The 17,411-nt window shown below is 44.4% G+C and overlaps 1 protein-coding gene and 1 non-coding gene across 15 annotated transcripts in view; one reads left to right on the forward strand and one right to left on the reverse strand.

Annotated features, from left to right (window-relative positions):
- CELF2 (CUGBP Elav-like family member 2) overlaps positions 1–17,411 on the forward strand; it is a 548,143-nt gene that overhangs the window by 313,101 nt on the left and 217,631 nt on the right. The window lies entirely within an intron of this gene.
- Positions 13,309–13,417, reverse strand: LOC122682273. The gene has a single exon (XR_006337292.1). It is a non-coding gene; the product is annotated as a U6 spliceosomal RNA (small nuclear RNA).

A 17,411-nucleotide genomic window follows, 5' to 3' on the forward strand; every position in this document is an offset into this window, starting at 1 on the left:
TGAGCAACTTTCCCGGATACATGTAATGAGTAAGTTGTTTTCTCTGTGAAATAGGAAAGGCCCCACTTAGAGTCACCTCTTGCATCTTTCTCTTCTGTGGTTGGGGGCCTTTATCTACTCATCAGTGGTTAATTCCCTTGGACTGACAGGCAGCTGATTTCACGGAGATAGATACTCGCTGTGCCGTTGGCCGGGGGTGAGGACAGACAGGTTCCCCGTACTTCTTTCCATCCTCTCGGTTAGAGCACTGTCCAGGAAGGACTGTGTGAAGCTGGGTTTGGTTTAAAACGCAGATAACGGACAGAACTGTAGATCGGGATGTATTATGGGAAACACCAGGATGGCTTCAGGTGAAGATGTGGCCAGAGGATGAGGCCTGTCGTCCTGGGGACGGTGTAACTGACAGCCCTTGGCCACCAGCCATCCCATCTCCGAGGACCTGCGGGTCTGCGAGTCAGTCGGGAGGCGTTGTTTGAACAACCGGGCACCGTGTGAGGGATGCCCTGATGAGGAAGCCGTGTACTCCTGGGGTCCCCTCACCTTCCGATGGAGCCCAGAAGAGCTCTGCCCTTGAGTGTAAGAGATGCAGAGCCCCCATCCATCATGTTGGACAGCGTGGTACATCCGAGGAGCAGAGAGCTTACACAATATACTCGGCAATAAGTCACAAAAACAGTCGTATTTTTTAATAATGCTTTTGAAGGAGAGAAATCTGTTTTTCAGTAAATTCTGACATGGCTTCCCTCCAGATTGTATTACTCACTTAAAATTATCTTAGGGTCGACTTTTTTTCTTCTGTTCATTGGCTTTTTACTAGGTTTCTGCCTAAGACAAATACATTTCCGAGACAGATTTTTTTTAAAAAAGGACTAGCTTCTGGGTGTGGGATTCTCAATTTCCTTCTGTTTCTGTTTTTGGGTGGTAGTGAGCATGTTAACACCAATGTACTCAAATTCTACTGAAATTTTGCAGTTGCTGTTTACGATCAGAGAAAATTATTTCTCAACACAGTCCTGTGTTATTACCCCTATATATTTGACTTTTCTTTGTGAAATATCTAATTTATCTCCACTGCTGTGTAAATTACAGTCTGTCTTATAAATGGTAGGTTGCCATCATTTTCAGTGGTAGAATTCTGAATTTGTTAACATATTACATAGTTACCCCTGTTGATGGGAACTCTGCATTCCTACTTTCTTCAACACATAGTTTATATTTATAATGCAAAATGGCCCAGGGTCAAAAAGTTGATGCTGTAGGCCCTTGGATGAGGGTGATGCTAATTGTAGAAACTCTTCCCTCTCCTTTTCCATTCCTGCGATGTCAACACATTATTCCTAAGTGACATGGGGCTTTCTTTGTGCAGGGCCAGATGGGAGTTCCTAATAAATCAAGGTGGATTATACTGTCCAGGAAAAGAGAACTTGCCAAAATCTGTGAAATGCATTCTTAACGCTGGCAGGAAAAGGTGATACTCAACCCCACTCACTTTCCATTCGTCACATCCCACCACCAGTTAAATGTTACATCTATAGTTTTTCACTTAAATTATTTTTAAATTTTGTATTTTTATGTATTTTTGGCCGTAGCCTGAAGTTTGTGGAATCTTAGTTCCCTGACCCAGAGAAGGCAATGGCAACCCACTCCAGTGTTCTTGTCTGGAAAATCCCATGGACGGGGAGCCTGGTGGGCTGCCGTCTTTGGGGTCACACAGAGCCGGACACGACTGAAGCTACTCGGCAGCGGCAGCAGCAGCAGTTCCCTGACCAGGAACCAAACCTAAGCCCTTGACCGCGAAAGTGCCGAGTCCTGACCACTGGACCGCCAGGGAACTCCCGAAACATTAATTCTGAATCCACAAATGGAATGATGTTGCAGAGCCTTCCAGGCCAGAAAGAGGTCCCGTAGCATTTTATAACATGAGACCTCTTGGAGCAGGGAGAAGTAGCCAGCACACAGAAGCATGCAGACCCAGTGACCAGCACCCTGGCGGAGAGCAGGAGCCGCCAACTCCCCTGCTGTGTTGGCTGAAATGGGAGGTCTCAGGTACCAGCTGTCTGGTTTTCTTCTCTTCCTTCTATGAAATGGAACATTGCATTCAATGAAACAAAACCGGGCAAAGAAGGCATGTGTGCCCCTAAATAACCTTTGCCACTATCTTCCCCACCCAGGGATCGAACCCAGGTCTCCCACACTGCAGGCAGATTCTTTGCCATCTAAGCCACTAGGGAAGCCCATCTTTATGTCTGAATCCTCCATTTCTTTTATTTTTAGTAAACTTTTTTTAAATTGGAGGATAATCACTTTACGGCCTTGTGTTGGTTTCGGCCATACAACGACAGTGTGAATCAGCCATGAGTATACGTGTGTCCCCTCCCTCTAAAGCCTCCTTCCCACACTTCATCCCCCATCCTGCCCCCCTGGGTCGTCACGGAGCATCAGGCTGGACTCTGTGTGTTACGTAGCCGCTTCCCACGAGCTAGCTGTCTTACACAGGGCAGTGTACGTATGCTAGTGCTGCTTTCTCAGTTCCTCCCACCACCCTCCTCACCGTGCTGTGTCCACACGTCTGTTCTCTATGTCTGTGGGCATTTCTTTTCATTGGACATTTGAGAGAGATTTATTAGGGGAAATCAACATGGATTAAACATGGAGGCTGGGGCTTGTGGGTGGAGGCTGAGGAAGGGAGGCATCGGTGGTGGTCCCAGGGTTTCTTGTGTACTTGAAGGAAAGATTGTGGCAGCCAGTTGGAGAGTTAATTGCTTTGGGGAAAAAATAAGGAGGGTCAGGTTTTAGGAGGAAGTTGCAGTACTTGGAGACGTCCAAGTGGAGATGGCGGGTGGAAGGCTGGATGTGCAGACCTGGACGGTGCAGGAAAAACCTGGGTGTGAAGATGCGGATTGTGGCCGTGAGTACATAGGAATCGTTCCGGATGTGACTGTGGATCAGGTCACCCAACGACTCAGCAGCTGGGAAGAGTCAGAGGAGGAGCCCAGGAGGTCGGGGCTAGGGGGCTGGGGTTCCAGGGATGGTGGACGTCACAGAACCCAAGACAGGAGAGCATTTCCGGGTCAGAGAAAGTGACATCCTCGGTAATGGGGTGCGTGGCTTTCTCCCCTAATTCAGGCCTCAGCGGTTGTTGGCGGCATCGTAATCTGAACTGCTTTGTAGAAAGATTGGCTGTGCCATGTACAGAGCAAGGACTCAGCCCTTCTGGTTGCTGACTGGTATGTTCTTACCACTGTGACACAGAAAAACTTCCAGCCTCTGCGTACCAAGCCTCGTGTCTCCCTGGCCTGGAATCATTTTGCTTTAATATCATCCTGTGGGAAATGAATCCAGTTTATTGCTCTGTTCTTTCTATCGTATGTGGGATCCTAATGATCTTTCCTTTTGTCGACAATTTGGATAATGACAGGAAAGTATCCTCATTGCTGAGTTGTCCTGATTTTATAGCAGTTTCCTGGGAGTAGGCATCAGATGCCCCTAATAACATGATAGTCCAGATTTAATAAATGTATTTTCCAAAGTGTTTTCGCTTCCATATAGAAGCAGGGGGGCCCTTTATTGAACTAATTATAATGTCAGGACTATTGATAGCGCTGCCCTGGTTTTGAGTGGAAATGCAGAGAGAACTGCCCACCCCCCAACTTTATTTATCGCACTGACGTTTCCGAGTTTGAAGGTTTGATGCTTGTTATTAGATTAGACTGTGATCCGGTGACTCCACTGCAGAAGCAGAAATAAATTCACAAAAATAGCCATGGTTGTTTACAAAAAGCTTTTCCAGTCCAGGACCAAAATAGACCCTCAGTAGATGGCAAGATATCTCCCCCAATATGCCAGTTTTTAAATTATCGATTGTGAAGAAGAGGCAGTTAACTGGTGCTTTTTTGAGGGATATGAGATAAGAAAAAAATTCTAAATATCTCAGCAAGTCTTGGTTCCTCAAGTAACTTGACTTTCCCTGTATAAACAATGCCCTCCTTGAGGATAAACAAAGGCATGGGCTACTGATTATTTTTGACAAGTTAAACTTTCTTGGACTCCTTCCTTGAAACTTGTTCAATCACTAAGTCGTGTCTGACTCTTGGTGACCCCATGGACTGTAGCACGCATCCTCGAACCTTATTTTATAACTTAAGAGGCTTCAGATTTTAAAACACACAGATTTCCCTTCTAGTCTTAGAAGCAGACAGTCGCCTGTAACTTCTGTGGTGGATGTTTTCTCCCTGTCCCTGAAACTCTGGGCCCATTTACCCATCCAGTCTCAACTTCAGCCATGCATGTGGCTTTTTTTGGGGGGTGGGGTGGTTATAATTGCATTACAGGGTTGCATTTATTTCCCCTGTATAAGGAGATGAATCAGCTCTATGTACACACATATCTGCCCCCTTTTGGAGCTCCTTCCCACACCCCTGCAGGTCATCACAGAGCACCGAGTAAGCTGTCTTCCCACTGGCTGTTGGTTTTCCATGTGGTAGTGTATATATGTTGATCCCAGTCTCTCGGTTCATCCCACCCTCCCCTCCCACGCTGTGTCCACACGTCTGTTCTCTCCATCTGTGACCCTGTTCCTGCCCTGCAAATAAGTTCATCTGTACTGTTCTTCTAGATTCCACATATACGCGTTAATACATAATATTTGTTTTTCTCTTTCTGTCTCATTTCACTGTGTACAACATACTCCATCCAGGTCCATCCATATCTCTACAAATGACCCAGTTTTGCTCCTTTTATGGCTGAGTAATATTCCATTGTGTATATGTACCAGTCGTCTTTATCCACTCATCTATCGTTAGACATTTAGATTGCTTCCATGTCCTAGCTAATACAAACACTACATTGGGGTACATGTGTCTTTTTGAATCATGGTTTTCTCAGGGTATGTTGGGATTCCCTTGTGGCTCAGCTGGTGAAGAATCTGCCTGCAATGTGGGAGACATGGGTTTGATCCCTGGGTTGGGAGGATCCCCTGGAGAAGGGAAAGGCTACCCACTCCAGTATTCTGGCCTGGACAATTCCATGGACTGTGTATATAATCTGTGGGGTCACAAAGAGTCAGACACAACTGAGTGACTTTCGCTTTCACTTTCCCCTTTGTGGACTGGGTGAAGTTTCAGCTTCTTAGCATGTCTGAAGGGTAGCTCACAGTGAAGCGCCAACCTGCCTTTTTCCAACCTCATAGTTGGCGACTTGAATAAACTCTTCACTCAGCTACATGAAACCATTTATCAGTATCTGAAAAAAATCCACATCTTGTCACAGCCAGCCCCGCACCATGCCTCCATCTTTGAGCGTCTGCTCATCATTCAAGATTCAATTCAGTGTAATGTCCCCCTAATGACTTCCTGTATTTCCAGAGCTAAATGTTTCCTTTTTTTCTGTTCCCATGAAGTTGTATAAGCATCTAGTGAATACATTTGGGGGGGATTATTTTTAGTAACATTTCACAAGAGGCTTTAGAGCCTAGTCCTTTTTAAAGCACAGGCTTTTGGATCAGGTTAACCTGAGCTTGAAACCTGACTTCACCTTGAATTGACATTATGCATTTTCTCTGAACCTCGCTTTGCTCATTTGTAAAAGGAGGATCCCAGTAGTACCTTTTTCAAAGCGTCATCATAATTACCTAAGCAACATAAAGCACTTGACACATTAATCTAAGGGCTGTCCCTGGTGTGTGATTACTTGTGTTGGTGGTGGTGGTGGTCATTCTTTCCAGATTGTGGGTTCCATTAGCTGGTCCTTAGTAGAACTCCAATAAATAGTCAATGAGTAGATAACAAGTGCGAAATCCACACGTGAATGTACTTGGGTAATCCCAATGACTAAAAACTCACCTAAGATGTGATATTGTTATTGAGATTAGAAGGCTGAAAAATCAATATTTTAAAACGTGGGTGAGTGAAATTTAGTAACCCCTAAATTCATGCTCTCCTGAAATGTAAGAAGTTAGAGTTGTGCTATTATAGTCAGTCTGCTTTTGTTCAGGAAAGCGTTACAAGTATTTAAATAAGTAAACGTGGACCATGTCACCCCTTTCCTCTTACAGTTTGGTCTGCGGCATTAATTTCATTATCACAGATCTTGACTGCTCTTCATATCATACCTTGTTTAGAATGCTGTGAATCATGTCAAGTTATATACAATTCTTATATTTGGAGGAAAAAATTTTTAAAGTGTTTATTCTTCTAGTATTTCTAACTCATTTGCTTATCTTTTGCCTCATGCTATAAATTACTATAATCCTTTTTTTGGTTGATGAAACATTAGACTCTTCAGATTTTTTTTTCTTTTGACCTTTTTATTTGGTTTTGGGGTATAGCCGACTGACAACATTGTAATAGTTTCAGGTGAGCAGCAGTGGGGCTCAGCAGTACAAATGCGTACTTGTATCCATTCTCCCTCAAACTGCCCTCCTATTCGTCAGATAAACTTTTAAAAATCTGCGTTTCAGCTTCGAGGAAGCAACATACAACATATTTTGATGAGGTTGACTTCATGAACTTAACATGTTTACCAGGAATATAAGTTACAAGAAATAACCTTGAGCTAAGAAAAAACTTCACCAGTGTAAGTAAGTAAGTGAAGTTGCTCAGTCGTGTCCGACTCTTTTCGACCCCATGGACTGTAGCCTACCATGCTCCTCTGTCCATGGGATTTTCCAGGCAAGAGTACTGGAGTGGGTTGCCATTTCCTTCTCCACACCAGTGTACTAAGAGGGAAAAAAGTCATTAAACACAAGTGACTGCGTTTTCTAATACTGCTCATGGGGGTTGATACGTATGGGAGTCTCCTAGAGAAGCAAAGGGATGTTCAGAACCTTAGCATCAGTGTGTTCTCCGTCTAGACCGGCTGCGTGGCACATGGCCGACACAGATCACTTAGGACCGTGAACTCTGAGCCACTGAACCAGATCCTGGTTACAGCCTTGTAATCACCTCCTCTGAAGATCTATGAATAAAGAATAAAAATCCGGGTTCAGCTGACATGTCGTTGGGGCCAAGCCTTTTCTTTGGAACCCTCGGATTTCATGATGAGCAAAATTAAAACAGGGATCCAAATCCATATCCATCTGGGCTTTGTGATGGGGAGTGAAAACTTTTAAGTCCGGATGAATCACGGTATCTCCTGATTTATGGTGGGTGAAAAATATAGTCCTCTTTTCCATCTACAGTGGTGACTAAGAGCACAGAATCTGGAGCCAGGTTCTGGGTTTCAATATGACTTTGCAGCTTCCTCGGCGTCCCCTGTGGGCTCAGACGGTAAAGAATCCTCCTGCAATGCAGGAGACCCAGGTTCGATCCCTGGGTTGGGAAGATTGCCTGAAGAAGGAGATGACAACCCACTCCAGTATTCTTGCCTGGAGAATTCCATGCACAGAGGAGCCTAAGTGGGCTACAGTCCATGGGGTCACAAAAGAGTTGGACACGACCGAGCAACAAACATCTTTAACTTTTCAGCTTCCTAGTTGTGAGCTTGAATTGGTTCACCTCTTGGGGCTCAGGTTCTTCCTCGGTAAAATGGAATAACTAAGTGCCCATCTAAAAGAGCCGTTGTGGAGCTTAAGTGAGATCACGTGTTTGTAAAACTGTAGCACATTTTCTGACTCAAAAGAAGACGTGGGAGCAGCCGCTGTTGCTGTTACCCTTCAGGATGGGTTGGCCCGGATTTGGCGATTTCATTTACTTCCAAAACACCAGTGACTTCTGATGACATCATCAGCCCCTGTCTCCCCACCACCCCCCATTCAAGTGCCGAGAGGTGGTTCATACCATCATTCCTTGCCTTTAATGGCTCATCGCCATCATCGTCAGGCCATTCCAGGACCCTCTTGTTTCATTCTTTCTGCCCCCTTCGCCCCCATCCCCTTCAGAGGTCACCATTGTAATGAATTCAGCATTTCTTTAGGTGTATATTTGTCCCTGAAACGTATTTATTTGTGTGAATGAATTTTATAATACACATCTCTGGAGCATACGCTGCAGTTCCTTTTTTTTTTTTTTTTTTCAGTTGGTGCTGCTTTTAGAGCTACATAGATGGTGGGTTTGCATTGTATTCTCATTTCTGGCTGCTGCATGGTATATGTTGTTGTCTGCTCACTAAGTCATGTCCAACTCTTGGCGACCCCATGAACTGTAGCCCACCAGTCTCCTCTGTCCATGGGATTTCCCAGGCAAGAATACTGGAGTGGGTTGCCATGTCCTCCAAGGGATCTTCCCCACCCAGGGGTTGAACCCGCATCTCTTGCGTTGACAGGTGGACTCTTTAATACTGAGCCACCAAGGAAGCCCTCACATGGTATATACCATCCTGTCAACTTTCTACAGTTTCATTCATTCACTCGCTTAGTACCGGTCACCCACAGCTCCCAGATATTCCAAATCCTGCTCTAATGAACGTACGTGTCCTTGTATGGTGCTTTGTGGGTGTGTGGCTGTGGACTGTTTTCTCAGGGTGGTGGGGCAGGAGCCCACTTCACTTCCCCAGCGGCAGGAGATTGTTTGTCAGAAGGACGGATCCAGTCCCTCCTCCCGAAGCTGTCACCGCCCCCCGCGCCCCGGCCCCCCACACACAAGGAACTGTGTGACTTGCTGGCTCTAGTCCGGTAGCTGGATCAGTGGCCATTAAACTTGCATTTCTCTGATGACTAATGAGACCAAGCTTCTTTTTATATTCCTCTTAGCCATTTGGATTTTTCCTTCTGTGAATTACCTGTTCGTATTTTATGCACGTTTTCCCGTTGGGTTTCTTCTCTTTTTTCCTCCTTGATCTCTTGTGTAGTCTGGATATTAATCTCGTGTTCCTCTTTAGACATGAAGGTGTCTTCTGTCAGTTTCTTCTATGTCATCATGTGTGGTAGGCAGATCCATTCTTTTCTTTTATGAGTTAAAAATGAATTGTGTTTAAGAAGTCTTTCCTCAAGCAGTCAAGAATATTTTCCTGTAGCTGTTTCTGCTTGCTTCATGCTGTTGTGCAGTCAGTCAGTCATGTCCAACTTTTGCAGCCCCATGAATGGCAGCACACCAGGCTTCCCTGTCCTTCTCTACGTCCCAGAGCTTGCTCAGACTCACGTTCATTGAGCTGATGATGCCATTCAACCATCTCATCCTCTGTCACTCCTGCCCTCAGTCTTTGCCAGCACCAGGGCCTTTTCCTGTGAATCAGCTCTTTGGCCAAAGTATTGGAGCTTTAGCTTCAGCATCAGCCCTCCCAGTGAATATTCAGGGTTTCCTTTAGCATTGACTGGTTTGATCTCCTCGTTGTCCAAGGGACTCCCAAGAGTCTTGACAGCGCTTTATATCTAGACCTTGACCATATTCCGGGAGGAGGTTTGGGGGATTTGTTTTGTTTTATAGTGAGGAGATATGGATCCAACACTTTATCTCCATGACAAGCTAGTTTCTATAATCCTATCCCTTAAATAATCCATTTATTTCCCCCTAATTTGTGTTGCTACCTGTATCGTGTAATAGGTTACCACATATACACAGGAACAGTTTGGAGACCCTGATTCCATTTCTAGAACAGCAAACAGACCTGAGCATCTTGGATACCAGGAACCCCTATGCCTCATTGCACCTGGGAGTTGGACTTGGAGTTTCCATGTAGAATTCTTAAGCTGGAAGGGCCTGTATATGTAATCTACTGCATGCTTTCATTTTTACATGAAGAGTCTGAAATGTCGGGGTCAGAATCCTCAGAGTCCCGTGCCAGGGGCAGACGCTGGGCTGTGACCGTGTTTCCTCCAGCACGCCCCCATGTTCTCTGACTCGGCTCCGGCTGCCTCCCACCTCTCTGGGGGCAAAGCAGGTTGATTTTCGGCCCCACATTCCTGCTCCTGCCTGTCACAGTTTTGTGGGTTTCGAGTGACCTCGTTAAGTGACCAGAAGTTTTGCTATGTAGGCTGGTAACTACCTGTAACTACCAGGTGTAGTAGTTTATATTTTCCTCTCCTTTTCTAACTTCCTCCCTCCCTCCCTTCTTTCCTTTCTGTAGCAAGAGGGAATTTCTTGGTGCCAGTCTAGACAGCAAGGCAGGCTGGAGCACAGAGATGACGGGAATCGCCTTTTGATGCTCTGCATTTTAATAAATGACTCAGAAAAATTAATCTGACCGCCATTCCTTCCTAGACACACGGTGTCTTCAGATGCATTACAAGAGTGTGGTTCTTTGTGTGAGAAGTTTCTTTTCTTTCTCTCTTATTGAGTAGAACAGAAAAACATGTTATGAAACAGAAAGTATTGTCAGAAACCATTCAGTCTCTTGTGTGTTTCCCCTTTTTCTCCCTGAAGTGAAAGTGTTAGTCGCTCAGCCATGTACTACTCTTTCTGACCCCATGGACTGTAGCCCACCAGGCTCCTCTGTCCATGGGTCTCTCAGGCAGGAATACCAGAGTAGCCGTTCCCTTCTCCAGGGGATCTTCCTGACCCAGGGATCGAACCTGCGTCTCTTGCATTGCAGACGAATTATTTACCCCTGAGCCACCAGGAAGCCCTAAGTCTGGGGCAGACCCTGCTCAGGCTCCTGTATTGTTATCGACTATCATTTTGTTTCCAGTCCCAGCAGGGCTAGGTGTATAACAATGTTACTTCATGAAACAGAAACCGAAGGACTTGAATGGGAGATAACATCTGGAGGCAGAGAGTCGGTGGGAAGAGAGAGGCTTGGGGACTTTGCTGTTGGATGAGGGAAGAAGGCAGGAAGGCAGGCAGGGTGGTCCTGAGGATGACTTCGGAGGTCAGGACCATTCTCAGCAAGAACACCGGCAAAGGGCCACTTCCCTGAAGAACACGAAGACTCAGACGTGCCAAGGCAGAGTCCCATCCGGTGCCGTTTGTCCTCACGTCCAGGATCTGTAAGCCTGCTCTTGTAACCCCCGAGCACTTGGACGCCCTGATCCCTATGAACCGGGCAGAGAGGCGCATTGAAATGTGGCACATCCCGGTGGGTGTGAAGCCAAATGTATCAGGAGCAGGGCTGGCAGACTGGAAGACAACACATCCAACATCTCCCCAGCTCCCGATCGTCTCCATGATCTGGTCTGTCCCTGAAGTGGGAGCTGTCATCTAGAAGGGATTTGCAATCCTTGGATGAAAAAATAACATGTAGCATTTATTCACAGGATGAGTATTTTCCCCTCAGGGGCACGGAAATCTTCTGGACCTCTTAATGATGATCTTCATCTTTCTGCTAAGTGTTTTACTGACTTCGTAAATATCCATGTTAAAGATGGGCAAGATGACCCACCAGAACTGTTATACAACTTGGTTTTCAGTCCTAAGTCATGTCCGACCCTTTGCGAACCCATGGACTATAGCCCACCAGGCTCCTCTGTCCATAGAATTTCCCAGGCAATAATCCTGGAGTGGATTGTCGTTTCCTTCTCCAGGGAATCTTCCCCACCCAGTGATCAAACCCGTGTTTCCTGCACCAGCAGGAGGATTCTTTGCTGCAAAGCCACTGGGGAAGCCCGACTGCACAACTTACCTATTTACTAACTGGGCTGTCTTCTGATATCTAAAATGATAGTGTGTGTTAGTCACTAAGTCATGTGTGACTCTCTGCGATTCCAGTATAGCCCACCAGGCTCCTCTTTCCATGGAATTCTCCAGGCAAGAATACTGGAGCGGGTAGTCATTCCCTTCTCCAAAAGGATAGTAGCCACAGACAATGCTTTTGTAAATGATGGACATTCATCAGTGTAGTTAAGGCTGATTCGTAAGAAGCAGCAGCTTAGTTTCCCTTTTCTCCATATTCAGTGAAATCTGCTTCATAAAATAAAGTTTTTTCTTCCCAGCAAAGCTGAACAGAGTTGTAAAGGAAAGCTATTTTCAATTATAAAGAGGATTTATTTTCCTTTAAATGGGAAACTGTTCTTGGTTTATGGCCTGGAGAGGATCTAAATGCTTGTCTTCCTGATGTGAAAGCGTGCTCTCTTTCACTAGCCTTATGTCATAGAGGTTACAGATGAAAAATGATGGAGATGGTAGGAATAAATCTTCCTGGGCTGTGTCCGTAATGCAGGCAAAATGCCCTGGATTTCTGGTGGAGACAGCGGGACTCAGTGTGTTTCCACAAGCACTTTGAGAACAAATCAATACCTCGGACAGTGATACATTTTAGGAAACCATTTCTCATACAAAGCAGTAGAATTTGCATCTTATGAATTTGGTGAGCTTGAATAATCAAATGGCCCTTTGTCGGCCACCTCAAAGAGCCAACTCATTGGAAAAGACCCTGATGCTCGGAAAGATTGGGAAGGCAAGAGGAGAAGGGGTCGACACAGGATGAGATGGTTGGATGGCATCATCAACTCAACGGACATGAGTTTCAGCGAGCTCAGGGATGGAGTGACGGACAGGGGAGCCTGGCATGCTGCAGTCTGTGGGGTCGCAGAGTCAGACACTACTTAGCAACTGAACAATAACAACATTAATCTGACATTTGGAGTAGGACATACCTGTGCTGTGACAGGAAGAGTCTGTGCAACTTGTGTGGTAAGCTTGGTTTTTGAAAAGCAAACACGCAAAGAATGTGGGGTCTACCCCCAGAGCAGCTTTGTTAGAAGCCTCAGTCAGCTCAGTTCAGTCGCTCAGTCGTGTCTGACTCTCTGCTACGATATGGACTGCAGCTCTCCAGGCCTCCCTGTCCATCACCGACTCCCAGAGCTTACTCAAACTCATGTTGGCAGTGCCATCCAACTATCTCATCCTCTGTCGTCCCCTTCTCCTCCCGCCTTCAGTCTTTCCCAGCATCAGGATGTTTTCCCAGTGAGTTGGCTCTTAGCATCAGGTGGCCAAAGTATTGGGGTTTCAGCTTCAGCATCAGTCCTTCCATTAAATATTCAGGACTGATCTCCTTTAGGATGGACTAGTTGGATCTCCTTGCAGTCCAAGGGACTCTCAAGAGTCTTCTCCAACACCACAGTTCAAAAGCATCAATTCTTCAGCACTCAGCTTTCTTTATGTCCAACTCTCACATCCATATATGACTACTGGAAAAACCATAGCTTTGACTAGACGGACCTTTGTTGGTAAAGTGATGTCTCTGCATTTTAATATGCTGTCTAGGTTGGTCATAGCTTTTCTTGCAAGGAGCAAGCATCTTTTAATTTCATGGCTGCAGTCACCATCTGCAGTGATTTTGGAGCCCAAGAAAATAGTCTCTCACTGTTTCCACTGTTTCCCCATCTATTTGCCATGAAGTGATGGGACCAGATGCCATGATCTTAGTTTTCTGAATGTTGAGTTTTAAGCCAGCTTTTTCACTCTCCTCTTTCACTTTTTTTTTTTTTTCTTCATCTAAAAAAATATGGAACGCTTCACGAATTTGCATGCCGTCCTTGCGCAGGGGCCATGCTAATCTATTCTCTGTATCGTTCCAATTTTAGTATATGTGCTGCCAAAGCGAGCACTCCTCTTTCACTTTTATCAAGAGGTTCTTTAGTTCCTCTTCACTTTCTGCCATAAGGATGGTGTCATCTGCATAACTGAGGTTATTAATATTTTTCCCGGCAATCTTGATTCTAGCTTGTGCTTCATCCAGCCCAGCATTTCTCATGATGTCCTCTGCATATGTTAAATAAGCAGGGTGACAATATACAGCCTTGATGTACTCCTTTCCTGATTTGGAACCAGTCTGTTGTTCCATGTCCAGTTCTAACTGCTGCTTCCTGACCTGCATACAGATTTCTCAGGAGGCAGGTCAGGTGTTCTGGTATTCCCATCTCTCTAAGAATTTTCCACAGTTAAAAGTTTGCCTACCTGTTTGTTTCTTGTATCCATTTTTGGCTTTCAAAAGGGCCTCCTTCATGTTTGCTCCTTTAAATGCACATGAAACATCATAGCAAAAATTTTAGAAATGTCCCATATCCATGCAAATTCTGAGCTTACACTCTTCTTCAAACCACATTTTTATTAAGTATTAATGTCCTTTGAAGAAAATCTCGCTTTGTAGGCTCTTGCATATTCTTCTTCATCTCAGCCATGGGGATAGTAAGCTTTTTCGTTTCTTGAAGATGTATTGCAGGAAGTGGAAAGCATTCAATCATGAACCAGAGAAAGAGACTCAGAGACTACAGGAGGTGAAGAAAGATGAGTCCAAATTGATACCTCTTGTGAAGTGTGTGTATATACACATATAATACACATTGTGTTTGTCTCCCTAACTTTATCTACACACACATTTGAATTAGGACTAGAGCTGTTAGTTGAAGCAATTGTTTATCAATTTTCTAATGGGTAACAGAAGTGAAGGTTTTAAAATGGGCTGTACTTACTGCCTTTTTGTTTTTTACTGTGTAAAAGCCAAGGAAGAAGTAGCTATGGTGGATAGCCAGAGAGATGCCTGTATGTTTATTTAAGGAGAAAGGATTCAAGTGGCAGTCACTACAGACAGCAGTATTTATTGGGGGGAAAGCAATGGCAATAATCAATTCTTCTGTCGGCATCTTAGAGACAAGCAAAGTTCGAACAACAAAAGTGGCGTATAGACAAAAATAAGAGGAGTAAATATGAAATAATGACGGAAGGTATTTGCCTGGGTCACAACAATAAAAGCAATGCATTTCCACGTGTGTGGCCCGTATCTGAAGCCTCTGCTGCAACCACAGAAACACTTTATTTTCTTAGCACCCATATTTAGAAAGCCAGTGAACAGGGAAATGCAATTTTCAGTTGCTCAGTAAATCAATACCTTCCTATTTCAAAATATAGATGGTTTTCACTTGCATTGGAACCTAAATTTAGGCCCTGATGATTCTCGTCAAGGTAATAGTAGCACTGCGCTGTATGTTTTGAGAAATGTTTCCAGAAGGAAAAGGAGGGTTCTGTTCCACTCAGTGTTACAGTGGCCTTTTTGTGTTTTAAATTCAGTGAGAAGAGCGTCATCAGCATCATCATGACTATTAATATAATTATCACCACTAGGTGGTGCGTGGGGAATTGGAGGCAACGACGATGATGGGATCCATGCTCCTGATGCTGTCACTAATTGGCTGTTAAGGGAATACCGACGTGTATCAGACAGAAAGGTCATGGTAGCCTCCAGTGCACTTTCCTCAGTAATTAGATTTATGCTGGGGATGGAGGGTGGAGGAAGCCACGGCAGGAGACACGGCCTTCCATATGTGGGTCTGTATATAGACGTGAAAGACAGAAGCGGGGTAATGTGTTTATGTATTGTAAGTGTTCTGTATAAGAAGCAGGAAATCCTTTTTTTTATTTTAAATTAAAAAAAAAGGTTTTTTTTAAACTTTATTGAAGTATAGTTGATCTGGGCTTCCCCAGTGGGGGCACAGTGGTAAAGAATCCACCTGCCAATGCAGGAGACACAAGAGACACAGGTTTGATCCCTGGGTCCAGAAGATCCCGGGAGAAGGAAATGGCAACCCATTCCAGTACCCTTGCCTGGAAAAATCACATGGACGGAGGAGCCTGGCAGGCTACATAGGGTCACAAAGAGTTGATCAGACTTAGCAATGGATCACACACACACACACAGTTGATCTACAGTGATATGTTGGTTTTTTCTGTACAGCGAAGTGACTCAGTTATACATATATACACAGACACACATGTGTGTGTTTTTTTCTTTTTCATAATCTTTTCCATTATGACTTGTCACAGGATATTGGATCTAGTTCCCTGTGGTGTAAAGTAGGACCTTGTTGGAAAGTGTTAGTCATTCAGTTGTGTCTGACTCTGTGTGTGTCGACATTGTTTAATTCATCTTATATATGATGGTTAGAAGCAGGGATTCTTTAAACCAGAAACAAAGGATGGAGCTGGAGTCTTGAGAATCCCCTTTTAAACATGATGGTCTGCCTGGATCCCCAGCCAACTCCCCTTGTGCAGAATCGCCCACATCAGGGTCCTGGTGTGTCCCCTCCATGCAGCCAACCCAGGAACATTAGAGCTGAAGTCAGGTTCTGGATTTGACAGGTGTCATCTTCCAGGGGCATCACTTCTTGATTTCTTCTTTCTTTTTGTGATCTGGTGGTCATCAGGGAATCTCTGCTGTCAGAAAACAATGTCAGCTTCTGGCTCCATGTATAACATCTTGTGTCTGGTTTCCTTTAGACTGAAAATATAAGTGGAAAGAATTATAGATGGCTCAATTGAAACAGTAATTGGCCAAAAATGGCTCATAACAAATCCAGTTCTGGGAAGTGCCTCTGTGCTCTGATTATCATGTTCCTCCCTATTGCTCCCGCTTATTTTTTTAAAATGTGATGTAATAGCTCAATTAAGGATTCCCCATTTCTCATTTGTCTTTCTAGTCCTAGTGCCTAGTGAGGGGCCTGGTGCACAGAAAATATTGAGAGTAAAAAGAATTAATCAGATGAGAGTGATTAATGATCAAAACCTGGTGGGAGCACACGGCAACCCCCTCCAGTAATCTTGCCTGGAGAAGCCCGTGGACAGAGGAGCCTGTGGGGCTACGATCCATGGAGTCGCAAAGAGTTGGACACGACTGAAGTGACTTAGCACAAGTATACAACCTTTAAAACGACCTTTAAAAATGCGTTGAATACAAAAAATCCTGGTTTCTTAGTGTCCACAAGCATTGTGTAGGCCAGTGATACTGATGTAAAATATCAGGATAAAATGGACAGGAAGCGAAGTTAATGAAAAAACGTAATACTATCAGTAAATCTGTAGCATGTTGAAGAGAATTTGACAGTTTTTGATATTGTATCAAATCTTTCAATAACGCCAGATTTGTATTTGCCACAAGTCACTCAGTGGCTACTGGAAACTGACACTCTATTAGCTACACTCTTGTTGTCTAGTCAGAGTCGTGTCTGACTCTTTGCGACCTCATGGACTGTAGCCCACCAGGCTCCTCTGTCCATGGGATTTCCCAGGCAAGAATACTGGAGTGGTTGCTGTTTCCTTCTCCAGGGGATCGTCCCAACTCAGGGATCCCACCCATATCTTCACAACTGAGCCACCAAGGAAAGCCCTCTATGTCATTGGCTCTGTTTAAGAAAATGATTTACTGCTACTCTTTTTTTCATGAGGGGACAGAATAGAATACCTTTGGAATTGCCCATAAATAAAGATGAGTTGACATTCTACCTATCATGTAATATCTTGTGCCTTCCCAAGAACGGAGACCATTTAAATTCTCCTCATTCCCTATGGTTTGTTGACTTTAAAAACTTATCAGTTTCCCCATTTGCCATTAAAATAAAATAGTATGTTTAATCACCATAAATTTGAAATGCCTAACAGCCACCCAAATATTAAGTAGGCACTTAGATATATGAATCAGGAACTCAGGACCTCAGGAGAGAGGTGAAGGCAAAAGATACAAATTTAGGTTTCATCATATTGGACTTAAAAAATTTATTTTTCAGGGGATGGAGTGAGTGTCATAAAGATTAAATTGCAACAGGTTGAGTC

The sequence above is a fragment of the Cervus elaphus genome, chromosome 23, assembly GCF_910594005.1.
Source record: "Cervus elaphus chromosome 23, mCerEla1.1, whole genome shotgun sequence".
In the NCBI taxonomy this organism is placed as follows: Eukaryota; Metazoa; Chordata; class Mammalia; order Artiodactyla; family Cervidae; genus Cervus; species Cervus elaphus.